The sequence below is a fragment of the Dermacentor albipictus genome, chromosome 8, assembly GCF_038994185.2.
Source record: "Dermacentor albipictus isolate Rhodes 1998 colony chromosome 8, USDA_Dalb.pri_finalv2, whole genome shotgun sequence".
Taxonomy (NCBI): Eukaryota; Metazoa; Arthropoda; class Arachnida; order Ixodida; family Ixodidae; genus Dermacentor; species Dermacentor albipictus.
The window spans coordinates 134,187,048-134,202,500 of NC_091828.1; the positions used below are offsets into that span (position 1 = coordinate 134,187,048).

At 44.1% G+C, this 15,453-nt stretch overlaps 1 protein-coding gene across 4 annotated transcripts in view; it reads left to right on the forward strand.

Moving 5' to 3' along the window:
* The window catches only part of LOC139049188 (uncharacterized), a 451,752-nt gene that overhangs the window by 389,656 nt on the left and 46,643 nt on the right, over window positions 1-15,453 (forward strand). The window lies entirely within an intron of this gene.

The following is a 15,453-nucleotide window of genomic DNA, read 5'->3' on the forward strand; positions in this document are numbered from 1 at the left end:
CCTGGCTTTGATCATGGCTTTTAAATGTTCTGGGTATGCTTCGATCGTGGCCCACGAGGTATACCCAACGGAGCTCATTGCATACTATCTTCAGTGATGCTTGACCTTGTATGTTCTCCAAAGCGCGAAAGTTCGCCCTACTCACGTGTTTAGGGCTGCCTCGGTGCACCTCAACAGCAGCAACAATTGTCATCGTGGGAGACCATATAATCCAGACACATGTAGCTGTCCACTCTCTCAGAGCGCACATTCGCCATCTGTCAAGGATCCCCGACCATCATTTCGCCTCCCTACCAGTCGAGAGACCTCAAGCGACCTTTTCACGAGTGATTAGCGCTCATCAGGAGTGCAAACCGACATCTTTTACACCGGCGGCGAAGCCTTCATCTCCCCTGCGGTGCTTGCGACTGCATCAAGCGAATTTTGCTATTCTTGGAACTACAAAAAAGTCCAATCATCCGTCGCCGGCTCTGAAGCAACTTAAGCTCCTATTACTGCACCAGACGTCTCATGACCACATTCATATATATACCTATGTTTAGACCTTACCTACGAGCTCAACTGCAGCATTCGTCGTTCCAGCTAGGCAGGTTGCAGTTAGATTCAAATTGTCACACATGACTACATCTACGTTGGCAGAACTTCCTGTTCTCCATGCCGCTATGACATACATCACCGAAGAGCCAACAGAGAAGTGGGTCGTATTTTGGGAGCAGTATCAAGTTTGCATTACATCACAGAACTTACGAGCAGATGATATCTGGCATCAGGGAAGTACACCACCATGCTGTGGAAAGAGGGCACCACATTATATTTCAATGAATTTCTGCTCACTGTGGCATCGTCGGCAACAACCTAGCTGACAAGGCTGCCCGGTCTGCCCACGAAGATACCCAGACGCGTCCAACACCTTTGGTGAGGTCGGACGCTGCCAGAAAACTTCGCCTGCTTGCAAGCAAGAAGACACAAGATCTCTGGAATTCAAGTGCCTTCAATTGCCGATTACATAAACTGGACCCCACGCTACGGCTACAACTGCCATCAAGCCTTTCCCGCGGCGAACCAACCTTGCTGTGCCGCTTGTGGCTGGGAGCGGCGTTTACGAACGCATACTCCTACCGTTTGGGAATGGCCGAGAGCCCGATGTGCGACTCGTGTCGGTGCGAGGAGACCATCGAGCACCTATTGTGTACCTGCCCTCGCTACGATGTCCAACGCCTCTCCCTGCGGACAACTTTACGCTGACTGGACTCGAGACCATTCACCGAGTCAAAGATACTCGGACCGTGGCCACACCCGTCACTGGCTCGAAAAGCAATTCGTGCGCTATTGCAATACTTGAAGTGTACCGGCTTAAGAGACAGTTTATAGTGTCCCTGTGTACAGTGTCCCTCCCACACGCACTCAGTGCTTACTCTCTTCCTTTTTCCTCTTTCTATTCCCCTTTCCCTCACCCCCAGTGAAGGGTAGCAAAGCGGGTGCTCTTCTGGTTGACCTCCCTGCCTTTCCTATCCTTCTTTTCTCTCTCTCAGTGATAATAGCAGGGCCACCATGCTGGTGTGCTGATAAGCGGATGCCTCCTCTTCAATAACAATTGCCCTCGCACAGAATTCCATTGGGTTTTATTTAGGAGAGTAAGCTGGCCACAAGTTAGGCTAGCTTAGTAGTACTCTTTGAGGAACTATCAGTCGTCGTTTGGGATATCATTCGCCTTAGTTAGGGGAAACTGGTGAAGCTTATACATTGCTGAATAACGCTATAGAGGTCTCCCAGATACGCAATGTGGGGTAGGATTCCTAATCCATCAGGACATGTAGCGGGCAACATTGACGAATTCTACAGAAATAATGAGAGGGTAATGGAAGCTGTAATCAAACTGAATACGAGGTATAGATTAAAGTTAGTACTTGCCTACGCTCGAACATCCAGTCACAGTGATGAAGAGGTAGATCTGTTTTATGAACATGTTGAATTAGCAATGACAAAAGTGCAAGCTCAGTATACTGTAGCAATGGGCGACTTCAATGCAAAAGTGGGGGAAAAGCAGGCTGGTGAACAAGCAATTGCCAAATGTGGCGTCGATTCTAGGAACGCCTGATGAGCTATGCTGGTATAATTCGCGGAAGGGAATAGGTTGCGAACAATGAACACCAGCGAAGGAACAGAAAGTGGACCTGTAAAAGCCCTTATGGTGAAACAAGAAATGAGATAGCATGCCCGGCACACCATGGTTCACAGTCGTCTTGTTGTACTGTTGTATTGTATTCTTGAATTGGTGATAAGCGAAACGTTCTTTGAGGTTTACATAAATGTATTCAATGTTTTTTTTTTTCAATCCCAGCACAGTGAAGGATGTTGAAGTGTTAGGTGAAGTGCAGTGATCATAGGTTAGTGATGTCTACGAATCACCTCAATTTGAAGAGAGAAAGAGTAAAATTGGTCAAGGAAAAACAGGCCAACTCAGATGCAGGCTGCTATTTGCAAACAAATACGGCGTCTTAGAACAGAGAGATGAAGATTACATAGTGGTAACGAAGGAAACCGGAACTAGGCTGGCTTCAGAGGCAGCAATGGAAGTGGGAGGTAAGGCACCAAGGCAACCAGTAGGCAAAGATATACATATATACATATATATATATATATATATATATATATATATATATATATATATATATATATATATATATATATATATATATATATATATATATATATATATATATATATATATATATATATACACAACAACACATCAAAGACATTTGTTTTTGATGTGTTTTGTAATCGTTTTCAACAGTTAGAATGCGTACTTTTTCTATCCTGCTGAACATTGCATTATTTGAAAAATGGTGTGCTGAAATTCTGTAAAATGCAGTAATATTCTGTTCGTAAAACGAATGCAGATATGAAGCCCGTTCTGAAGCTTAGAACCAGAGAAAAGCAATAACGCTATAAGTCACGTGCCAAACAATATCTTTTTCCCAGATTACGTCATTACTTTATTCTTTTGTTTGAGCAAACGGGGCTCATAGGCAATGAAAAGAAACACATCAGAGCACAGCGTTACCAGAACCATATTTTTCAATTTCAGTACACCTACGACGCAAGATATCTTAACTTTTCAAAGGACAATAATCAACTTGTCATATGGCAGGGGTTTAAACGACGATGGCAGATGGGCGGACTCTTTTGTAGAATTATTCCTTCTTGAGCTACGTCAGTGGCTAGAACCGCACCTCCGCTACTTAGTCACCTGAATGAACGTGTCCCAATGTGTGTGTCAAAATTTGAATAAGACAGGGCAAAATGAGCTGCTACATTATATGGCTCTAATGTGCTCCAAACACATCGTTCCCCGATCTCATCCAGCTTGACGCGTTCATTCGTAGCCTCGCTCAAAGTCGCTTCTATCTCACGTGATAAATTCACTCACACAATTTATACGCTTTGTCTTTCTCCTCACCAAGATTACATTTCCTACAAGAAGGTCGAAGCCAAGGGCCATCTTCTCAGTTTTTCCTAAGTACTATAAGGGACGAGTGGTACTTGCACCAGGTGGAGGTTACCATTGAAAAAAATACTATAATTGCTATAAGTTCTTTCTTTCGTACGTCTTTCTTTGAGTACGTCTTTCTTTGAGTCGATTGCCATGATCCCCATATTCTATCAAGTGTCAGAAATTGTGCAGCCATGCGGGCGTTTGTTTATGCTGTGGAGTAAAACTAAAACGACATCAACTTACTCTTGACTGTCGTTTTAATTATATACAAAGATGATGATATATGAGCTCCTCTATTTTTTGTCTTGTTTATGAGCGAAATCGCACACGGAGCTAACAAAAACATACGTGCTGCCTACGAAGATTAGCACTCGTTCGCGTCGAAAACATAGTTCGAGCATGCAGTGAGAACAGACAAGAGAAGCCTTGCAGCCGAAAAGAATAAATAGGATTGTGGTATGCTGCTGACGCTATTTGCAAAAGTAGCAAAAAAGAAAAAAGGAAAAACTCATTATACGAGGGATTACTCTTCGTTTTAAGTTTTACGAATAGGAATGAGAAAAATAAGTCGGGGTATCAAATTTCGCGCGGTATCTCACTTATGAAAACTTTTGCTCCTTGCGCTGAGGCAGCCGCTTTTATTCAGTGGTTTTGACAGTAAAATATACGCGAGCTCTTTTTTCGCAAGATCAGTTGCTCGAAGCAACGCTTTTTATTCCATTTGGTTTGTTACGAAAAAGACATCTGTGATGTTGTTAACCTTAGAGCATCGTCGATGTAGGACTTTGGAATGCTTTAATTTCAGACTAACAAAGATTGCACTGAATTTATTTGGATCTACAAAAAGCAGTACATTGTCGTGATTTGCTGGCACTGCATTGATGGCACTGCATTTTTACAAGCAACGAGGAAACAACGTACATAGTTAACACACACACACACACACACATATACAAACACACACACACATACACACGCACGCACCCGCGCACGCACTCACGGACACACATAGATACGCACGCGCGAAGAGAACACACAGACGTGCACATGCACGCACGCACGGACATACACACACGCACACGCACGCACGCACACAACACAAACACGCGCACGCACAAACGCACGCACATACACGCACGGCCCTAATTTTGTACCACTGACAGCTTGCGATTATGAAATTCATTGACTGTACGACGTTGGGAAAACGACCCCACAAGCATATGTGTCTCTCATTAAAGAAGTGACATTATTTTTAATGTGACTTCTGTAATGAAATACACATCAGTTTTTAGGATAGTTTTCTGTGAAATAAGAAAAGCTGTCAGACATTCAATTATATTATAATGTATTCGAGAAATCGGTAAGCATGTGCACGTTTCCATAACGTGCGCTATAGACAAAAAAATCAACGAAGGGGAGTTATAAGTTTACTGCACCTTGAGCTTAATATAATCTTCACGATCAGCCGGCATTGGTAATGAACGGCAGCTTTATTAAGCGACGGTTCCTCCGTAATACACAGACCTTCGCAATATAAAGAAGGAACGGAAGAAGTAATTTAGACCAATAAAAATCACAGACACAAGAAAAGTGGACAAAGACAAGCGTTATTCAGAACTGACTGTGTTTGTGGCTTTTATTGCCCTAAGTTACTTGTTCAGCTATCAAAACCAACTAGCCCAGCAATCAAGCCTTCTACGAAGAAGAAAGACATGAAAATGTGCAAGATATCTCCCAGTCGAATGATCAAATATATATTTATTTGCTACAATCACGGTCACTACGAAAAACGACTCTTTGCTAAGTAAACGAGAGTCTATATAACGTTCCCGAATAAAGGCGACCGGAGAGAAAGATAGGCTCTTTGTTCTGTTGGGCAAGAACTAACCTAAGGGTCTCGTGGTAAGGCTGTAACACTTGCTGACTAATCGACTGAGCTCTCATCAGCAAAGCTGCAATGGCTCCCGCCGCCAATCCGCTCTGCTGTGCGCAGCGTCTGCTTCGGTTCAACATTACATGAGCAGAAGTTATGTGTATTGGGTGTGCCAGCTAATGATAGCCGAGCTGTTCAACGAAAAAAAAAATGGCTGTGGCTTAGCTAAGGTTAAGCCCAGGAGGCGAAGCATACTAGCCTTTATTTTAGTTGGTGAAGCACTGTTTAGCCTGGTGAACTGCTGTTGTTTGGCTATCTTTGGTTCGGCTAGACGAAGAAACAACTCATGCGTTACTCTGCTTCGCCTTCAAGAGTGGAACGCGACAGCGTTCCCCTCGACCCGCCAAGGGGTGTAAGACAATGGGCTACGGCGCAGCGACTACGCGCCCCGCATTGGACGCGGTGAGCGTCGAGCAGCGCAGCGTTCGGCGCGGCAACGAAATGTGCGCCTCAGCAAGCGACGCACGCCTGAGCCTTAGAAACAGCTCGTTTCTAAGGCAACACTGCATTCACTAGAGGCGCTTTTGTACCGCTTTGCAGCATCGTACTCGTCGCTCAGTGGTAGCGTCTCCGTCTCACACTCCGGAGACCCTGGTTCGATTCCCACCCAGCCCATCTTGCAAGAGTTGAGTCAAAGCCACCTAGAAACAAGCGCAGCTGCTTATATACCGCCGCGACGGCGCGAGTTGGAGCCCCGTTTTTCCTCTGTCGTGACATCACGGTGTCACGTGGTATGGCATAGGGTCAAAGGTCATTGAAGGCGACACCGCCGCGCCTGAGGAGCTGGGTTGAGCTCTAGTAATATGCTTCGCATAAAAAAAAAGATTTAGAAAGCACAGCGCACCATACTATCCCATGAAGTACGGTTTTCGGGCGTCAAAACTTTGATAACCTAAAACCACAGATCTTACAATTGTATCTCGCACCATATTTTTAAAGTATTTTGTTTCGTTGAGCACCTTGGCTAACGAGATACGATCTCGGCCAGGTGATGTGAGGTGACCTCGGCCCGCACGCTTCCCACCTTTGACAGGTCGAGGTCCAGGCTTGCCGTAACAGCCTTTTCTGAGACGAGGCAAACCATCTTGCCTGACCGTCTCTCACACCCGATAAGTCGATCATAACAGCCCGTCCGCCGCCACGGTAGGTCTCGAAGGGGCTGCAGTATCTAAGCACCTCGAAGAGACCGGTAGACCTCGTGCCTCTGGCTTCGTTTCGCCGATCGTTCCAATGCCGGCCTGATGACGACTTCTGGAAATGAACCACGCCAAGCCGACTGCTTCTATTCTTCGCTGAGCCGAATACTCAGCTCGCTTGATCTTACACTGTTTAACAAATTTTTCCCATGCCAGGCGGCCGCCTAATGCGCCTCTGAAGTTCCCGAGCGTTGGGTTCCTGCCCTGCTGGACCGCCCTGGCATTCTCCTCTCCTTTTGACGATTCCGGAAAGTCGCCCAAGTGCGGAGGTACGAGGGAGTTTTCCAGCGCCTCCTTGAACCTTTTGGGGTTGTTTAACAGGTCTCGTCTCCAGAAGGAATGTCCTGCGGGATAGTCCTTGTTTGTACTTTTGCTACGTAATTGCTCTCTCCTGCCGCGATGCCTTCTTTAACAACCTTCAGCAGGCCTAAAGAGCCTTTCGAATGTGGCAGTACCAAATTATTCTCTAATTCCTCCGCCAGCTCTTGTTCTGGTATCCTCACTGACCCGGATGCCTCCTCGCTAGCGCCTTTTTCACTAATTTCTTCAGCTATGTGCTGTGCTTCTTGAGCGTCTATGTCACGAGGCATATTTTTCGATTCGCTGCCGTGATTTATATCCGCCCCGACCTCGTGAGCCTTGGAAAGGTTGAGAGCTTGGACCATATGGTCGCCAAAACTCAGGCCGTTTTTCATCAACATCATTTCTGAGTGGTTTGAAAATAAGTAGGGATCGTGTTTCGACAGATTTGGCGATACTGCTGCCTTAGTCAGCAATAGTCCAAACGGCCCTTTAATCTTCACGCTAGCTACGGGCAAGCAAACAATATTATCTTCGAATGCCTGCCGCATCCACGCATGTTCCCCGGTGAAATCCTCAGGTTTCACAAACGCACGGTGTGCAATGTCCATTGTCGCAGCTGAGTCCCTAAGTACTTTACACGGCGCTCCATAAACTACTAGGGCGCGAAGGTAGGGTTCTAAGAAGGCCACGTTGTCATCGCTATCTTTCACGAAAAAAAAAAAACAATTCTAGGCTTCCACAGCCGATCACAAGGTGTCCAGGCTCCTGGAAAGGGAAACAGATGACCGATTTTGTAGCCTCAAACGCTTTTTGGTTTTTTTTTCGTCTTTTACTGTGGTGTTATTTTCTCCTAAATTATTCGGCTGCACGTCTTTTGTCCCACCTCCACCTTTTCGCGGTGAATTGGGCGCCTGTTTTCCTCTTAGCTGCATTTACTGAATGGCCGGACACGCGTTTTCTCGGATACGCGACGTGCAGCGAACTCATCTGGTAGCACTACCGCACGTTCCAAGCTCTTCGCTCAAGGACCCGTAAAACTGCTCCATGCAGATTAACTCAACAACCTTGTCGTGACCACCAAACGCATCTTCCACTTTTAGCCACTCAATTAAATTGGCTTTTAACTTATAAGCGAAATCTTGAAAAGACTCTCTCCATGTTCTAGCTATCCCCCGAAAACGACGACGGAAAGCCTCCGCTGAGAGACGATATTTCCATAGTAACGCAGATTTTATTTTTTGATAGTCATCTGCGTGGTCTCTCGTTAGCCTCGCAATTATTTCGGTTGCTTCAACAGGAAGAACGGTCAGAATCTGTTGTGGCCAACTTTAGTGCCGACCCGTCTTTATTGCAGGTTCGCTCAAAAGTAACGAGAAACAATCCCATGTAATCGTTTACCTTGTACGACAGCATGAGATCCCTTACTTTAACTCCTGCTTCATCTGAACGTATTTCATTTATTGAGATGTTATTTGTCGATTGCATGGCCAATTGCCGACAAAATGCTTCCTCTTAAAAGGAACCTTTAGCTCGGGTGCTCCAGTCTACATACATGTAAAAGGACAATGCGTTTTTCTCGGCCACCACTGAATCATATTGGACGAGGTTTGTTGCATTTAAAAGAAAAGTTAAAATCTAGTGACTGTTGGTTTCGAATTTCTGGTTTAGGTCGACAATTCTTTTATTAAATATAGGCAAAAGTCGCAAATTTTCAGAAAGGTAAACTATCAATTTTATAACTCTGTACGTGAGCAATTAAAAAGTGATACCACAATTCAGTGAATTGAACCTAATAGTACATCTAAAGCAGACCGAATTAATATGCTCTACATGAATCTAAAGAAAATTTAATGATCTGAATATACAGCTTTTGCAGAACCCTTGTACAATAGGTAACGAATTCGCGTAAGGAATAAATTGACATATCGAATTTGTCCGCTTTGAATAATCTAATAGATGCCGTCTAGAGAACAGCTATATCTGTTTTTGATGCAGAGCTAATAATTTGTAAACTTGGTGCTTCTATATTTTCGAACTTACAAAATTTTGGTAATTCTTTTAACAAAATTCAGGCCCTAAATCCAAATTCCCCTTCAAAGGTCACTAGAATCTTACTTTGTATCTCAAATGTAACAAATTTCACTAAAATTGGTCCAGGGGTTATCTCAAAAATGCATTTCTGCATTTTACTTGTATTTGAATAGGCCGCGTCAGAGTTGGGCTCGAGATAAAGCTTCCTCTTAAGATGCGCTTGGCGTTGTCAGGAAGGACAACGTCTTCCTGACAACGTAACGTGATAACGGTCGTGGTTCATAACGGCAACCACGACCAACCCGCTCAAGCCTCTACCCTAATACTGCTCCCAAGTTCGTCGTCGTCGTCTTCCCCGGCTGGCTCCGTTGCCGCTCGTCATCGCCAGTGTAGACTGTCGTCGTAACGGCGATGCCACGCTTACGGACGCATGAGCCATTGCTTCAGGGGGTGTGAGCCATTCGTTGTCTTAGTCGACGTACAGATTTAATTATGAAGCACAAGGCTGTGATTCGGAAATGTACAGGCTGTCATCTGCCGTCAACTCAAGAGCAAGCAATGTAAGATTCAATGACTCCAGACGAAGCACTGCAAGCGTAGGAGGCACGCCGATAAGGGCAGAAACAAGATACAACTAAAGATAAGTGGTAGAAGCGACAGCACAAGACCAAGCAAATACAAGAATAAACACAAAATGAATAAAAAACAATCACATATGGTTTTCATTTCACGCCAAACTTTGCTCTAATTACTGGCGTCACAAAAAAAGGGGCGGAGCAACGTACACGCGAATGCACGGTAAAACAAAGACAGAAACCTGACGCGCAAAACAAAAAAACATTAGGACAACAGCAAAAAAAAAAAAGGCACTCTTAAACCATGCTCATCACGCGAAGCACGCGAAAGCGAAAATGAGGTTAAAGAATAGTGAAACAATAGATTTACAGTACAGACTGCTTGCTAAGTTTGACTTGCATGGTGTAACACTCGGTGGGGCTAACACAGTTTCACTGTTCGACCATCTTCAGGGACTGGAACAGGCGGTAACTTTTTTCGAAATCGCAGCAAGCTTTCGGTGAGACAGAGTTCGCTAAACCTGCATTGGCCAGGTTCTCTATACAAAGATAGGTCCTGCGCTGCACTGTTAGCAGCTCAGAGGAACAAGAGCAATAAAAGTGCTTACTTTGCTGTTTAAGCGTTTCTAACCGCGCATTTATGTCTGGATAAACAGAAAACGGAGTGTTCTGCACATCGAATGCTTTATGGCTTTAACAATGTGACGTAGAGAGGCGACTATTTCTGAGCAAAGTCATATATGATAGAATGCAACGAGGTCAAACTGCTGGGCAGCTAAGCTAACTATAAGATGTGACTAAGCATGGAATACTCAGGGGCACGCAGTGCGCTTCTTAGTGGCGTAACTCCATGGCAGCCCAAGAAGAAGGACTAAAGTGCCTCACATGCGAGACCCCCTCGAGTATATGCCGGAGTTTCGTGAACACTTTCATCGTTTTATGGTGAGCATTTCTTCATTTTCAGCTCGTGTTTTCAGCTCTCCATCGATTAACTCGTTTTCTTGTTGGTACCAACAAAACAGTTTCATGCAGTAGTTGGCCTACGCCTTGAAAGCAGCGTTTTGGTTCTCATAATTGTAGAAATCAGTGTACGTTATCGAATTTTGAAGGCTCTGTATTATCTGTCCTTTCTTGTTTGCTCTTCAGAAGCTGTAGCAAGAACCTATGATTTCGTTATCTAGTAATTATTTGGCACTTTTTTGGTTCCTTATTTGTTTAATAAAGGCAATTTCATTTGAATTACTGGTATTACACTAGGTTTAGTGTTGGTATATATTGCTATATACAATGCAATATTCACCTTTTGTGTTTCTCCTGTTAGGTAGTTGAACCTGCTATATGTAAGTCACGATGTACTGTGTTTCATATCGGGGCAAAAGGAGAATCCCCTAAAGCAGACATAGTCACGCACGTCAACGACAAATACGGCAATGTTCACGAAGATACAGTAAATAAAATGCTGCGGTAGAACAAATAAAAGAATTGTAAACTTCCGGAAACACTACAGATAAAAAAAGTTTGGCGATGAATGTGGGTAGATAACTTACCGAGCTCTCAAGCGCCCGTTTCACTACTAAAATACTTGAGAATTTTGGCCTCGCCAGAATAATTAGGAGCCAGGAGGGTTAGGCTCAAAGTTGCTCTAACTCAACAACAGCGATACTCCATCATTCACCTATAGCTTCCACTCCGTAGTGAGCCGCGCTATGATTTCGCCATTAGCGCTTTCTCATTTCGTTTGGAACCGACAGAGTGAATCATTAAACTTGAAGGGACGCTGACAGCGCCGCTTTCCAGTATCCGCAGAAGGCAAGCGTAAAGAAAGAGAGGTTGCCTTATGTGTGAAATCGAAACACAAAAAAAAATAATAATATACCCATCTACAAAGTGTGTTCATAAAAATACAAATTTCACGGAAGGTGTGGAGGTCTTGTGTCAGCGCAGAAACAAATACTGGTTCGCACATAAAACATAAATTTAAGTATACTGTTGAAGTATGTCTCCTAAATGATCTGCTTCAAATTACTATTTGACAGCCACTGCTGTTTCAGCACGAAAAAAAGTAATGGTTTTGCAAGAGTCCTCAATCTTCGAAGCCGTTATGAAAAGCTCACAGCGTCTCTCAAGAAGAGAGTCCATGCGCTGGATGACGGCAGTAATGAAAACAACAACAAGAACAACAAAGAAAACAAGCTTAAAATTAAAATGACTACTTTCAAGATAACAATGGAATGCAAAAGTGAAGCCGTGACTTTGTGCTTGTTAAATCAAGAGTTGGCTTTGATTCGCATTCTATTTAATCCTGACAAAGAAGCAATTCGGAGCTACATACTATTCCATGAAAGAAAGATTCGTTGGATTTACTGCTGCACAAAACAGAGTATACACCTGACCAATACGACGAGACTAAATATCGTTCCTTTATTTCCATTGCAATGAAACGTTTAGAAACCGGCGTGATGTAACATTTAACTCTTATATAAATTGAGCTAAAGGCACTGAGAACAACGCTTAATGCTACATTGGGGATGTCATTCAATCAATCACTGCAGAAGAGCACGCATTTGGGCTGGTTGATTCATGATTACGAGCAGCAAACAACACTAAACAACAGGTCAAGGAGACAACAGCGCTGACTAACAACCAAGTGTATTTATTCTTCCAGTCAACACATACATACTCCGCCGCTATCTCAAAGCACAGAATCAACATAATTCAGCATGCGTGGGGGAAAAAATTGCAAAAATGCGATAGGATTTAAGGCAATCTCCTTCGGAAGGAGAGCAATAGAGAGAAGGCTTACACATGCTTCGCCGCTAATATGAATGTGGAAAGCTTCAGAAATGGATGCTGAATTCTGTTGATTCTGTGCTTTGAGATACCGGCGGAGTATATAAAAAACACTTGGTTGATAGTCAGCGCTGTTGTCTGTGTACCTTTCCTTGTCCTGTTGTTTAGCGCTGTTTATTGCTCGCAATCAATCACATTAGTTTTATAATTCGTTGCTTGATACTACTTGCCTCTGTGACGGCAGAAAAATGAGTATTTAAGTGAGCAGGTGGCAGCTAGAAATGCAGTTAGACATTGCACCACTTACATACCAGTCGTGTGACGTGGGCCTTTTATACAAAGGAACGTGGCAGCGCGCCTGTCACTAATTCTAGAATTGTTTAAAAGCACGAAGCGCGCAAGTAAGCCCTGCTTCGTACGTCTGCCTGCTTCACTGCTGGCAGCAAGGTTGATCGACTTGCCAAATAGGGCGCGGAAGATGTCTCCTGTGGGTCTGCGCAGCCGTAGGAAGTGCAAACAGCGCGCAAGCACTGACGATGGTGTTTTGCATAGAGGTGAATATAACAAATGTGGGTTCTACTATCATACAAAATAAGAATGCAAAATGTCGGTCTCGGGAAGCAAAAATATGCGTAATACTTATCTTCTTCGTAGGTCTCTCGAATTTGCGATGGCACCGAGGTATTCTACTTCAGAGTAGAAACCGCTACGAAAGCTCGAAAATTTAATTTTCGCATCTACGCCATTTTCCTTATATTGCTGTTATAGCTTGAAGCCGCTCCCTCGTGTGCTTCGATTAAAGCTCCGAATCTTACGTAACGCTTAACCCACACAGACGTTTTCAAAGCACAAGAGAATCAATCATTACAACACAATTTTTGTTTTACTGCAACAACACCCAGTGCGTTAGTGCTCTTTTCATTCGCTTTTCTTGCAATGTGTATCTCACTTTTCTTGACAAAATAGTAAGTCGATGTCAAGTGCACAACAATCATTACCCCGACCAGACCAGATAGGGTCCCGATACAATGTTATTGTTCTCTTTGAAAGCGCCACAGTTAGACGCGTTACTGTTTTTAATCAAACCATCAATAATGGCGATTACGTGACACGCAGTGCCATGGTTGGGCACATGTTTTTTTTTTAAATTACATGATCATAGTTAATGCTGCATACTGATATGCCGTACACAACGGATCATACCAACACAAATTTCCGGCGATAAATTTACCAAACTCGCAATAATTGCGTCCGGAAATGCTTAATACTGAAACCTTACAGAGCATGGTGGACGCGGTACCTAATACAACGTACATATATTTCTTTAGAACCGCGAGCATGATTTTCATATTTCCGCGTTGCTGGTTCCGTAATATTTATCACTTGATCTAAGAAACAAAACTTCCTATTCACCCTTTTAGCAGGGATCCCGTGGGCGCTGCCATGTTTTATCACGTGATGACGCGTCCATTGCTTGCCTCAACTGACTCCGTTGCATCCGCGTTTAACAACGGCTGTTTATGACGCCGGTGCGGGTTAGGAAGCCTCTGATTTTGGAGATATCGTAGACGGTGACTGGGTGAACTACACGAATCTTTGGCCAGAGCTTTAGAGAACATGCAAAAGCGCTTTGGAAGCCGATTAAGCCATGTACAAACGGCGCGAGCAACGTATAAGGTGTTTATTTATAAAGCGAGGCTAAATGTGTATTCCAAGCTGTCCAAACTTTCTGCTCATCAATTAAATGAACATTAGTGTATTTTGCTCTTCGTTACTTATTTGGCACGTATTTTTAAGCAGTGGCATGTGACATTTCTGACTCAGTAGTTTTCCTTGGCGCAGTCACTGTTTGATTATTTCTGCCTAATCGCACGCGGGTGTGCTCAGTCCTGATAGATTTGTTCTTGCGGCGCGCAAGGCTTAGCCGTTTTGTACATCGTAACACCTTGTAGCAAAGGTGCATTTTCCCTAGCAAATGGCTCCCTCTTGCGGACCGTCACGAAGCATTCAGAATCGACCATTCTTGCGCTATTGGTGCAGTCTGTCATTTATTGTGTGTATATGGTGCGCAAAAGCTCAACTGTGCACCCATTTATTTACTGACACCTTGGCGACAGAGTGGGCGTAAGATTCCATGCCAGTTGGAGTAGATGTGTACAGATACTGTGCGCGAAGCGTACTATGACAGGACGCGGCGTTGCTCCCTCTGTCATTGCTGAAGGGGTGGTGCTCACTGTTTTGGACGTTCCGGGGCTGAAGCACTTTCTTGGGAGGTTAGCTGCACAACGCTGGCGCATGAGCAAATTTCTGTATCCTGGAGGAAAGCCGTACACCTCGAAGTGCCGGTAGCGCCTAAGGACGCTTGCAGCAACGGCCCACGAACGTGGCCACACAGATTCATTCCATTCCTTAACATGGCGGTCACTCTTTTTGCAGCCAACTACTGCACACGTCTTCAATCCACATTATTAAATCCGGCATGATTGTAACACAGTGCGTTAGGGAAAGCTCACTTGCATTTCCGACCGCTGATTGTAGAGAAGCAAGGTGCCGGAAGCGGTAGTGGTCACGCATTCGTGCGCTGTCGCGGAGGCGACATGCGGTGCGCTTCTGAAAGCGCCATCTCGTTTCTCTGGAACCAACTGCTCCGCGAAGAGGGTCAATACTGGAAATAAATGTGCCGTATCTCTTCCCTTTGGGATAGCTGCGTAGGTTTGTTTAGCTAGTTGATCACGAGGAGAGATTGGATGAATTATCTTGCTGCTATTCCGTCATAGTGTGTTTCATAGCGTGTCATTAGGTGCTATGTCTAACGAAAATTATTTGAAATTAAAAAAAGGCACGTAAAGAGACAGCTAGGAACAATACAATATACTTAACCAGCTCTCACTAACGCAGGTTACTTGTTACAAGTGCTCGGGGGTTCACATTTCTGAAAATCTTTCGTGGCAAACACACGTTGAAAATATTTTTTAATATGCTAACAGTCCTCTGGGGTACCTTCGCCGCAACTTTTCTCTGGCATGTACTAACTTGAAGCTCTTTCTCTACAAAAACGCAGTACGATTTCAAGTTCCGTGTGCGTCGTCAGTATGGGAATCGCAAATTATTTTACTTATAAATAAT